The sequence below is a fragment of the Tupaia chinensis genome, unplaced genomic scaffold (assembly GCF_000334495.1).
Source record: "Tupaia chinensis unplaced genomic scaffold, TupChi_1.0 Scaffold149964_2, whole genome shotgun sequence".
NCBI classification, from domain to species: domain Eukaryota; kingdom Metazoa; phylum Chordata; class Mammalia; order Scandentia; family Tupaiidae; genus Tupaia; species Tupaia belangeri.
Window position 1 is genome coordinate 363061 of NW_006209806.1, and position 235 is coordinate 363295.

Here is a 235-nt window from a genome sequence, read left to right on the forward strand (position 1 = left end):
TGGGGGAGATTCTCCGCCGGCCCTTCCACGAGAACCGGCCCCGCGCGACCCAGAGCCGCCCGTTGAGGGCGTTGTGCGCACGCGCATTTCGGCCTCTGACCCTCGTTTTTCAGCCCCGCCCCCTTTCCCTCGCGGTGCCGAGCGGATGCGCATGCGCGCATGGGAGCCTTCGGCCCCCTTTTGCCGCCGGAAGTACCGTCTCAGCCCGCGACGCGCGTGCGCGGGGCGCGATCGT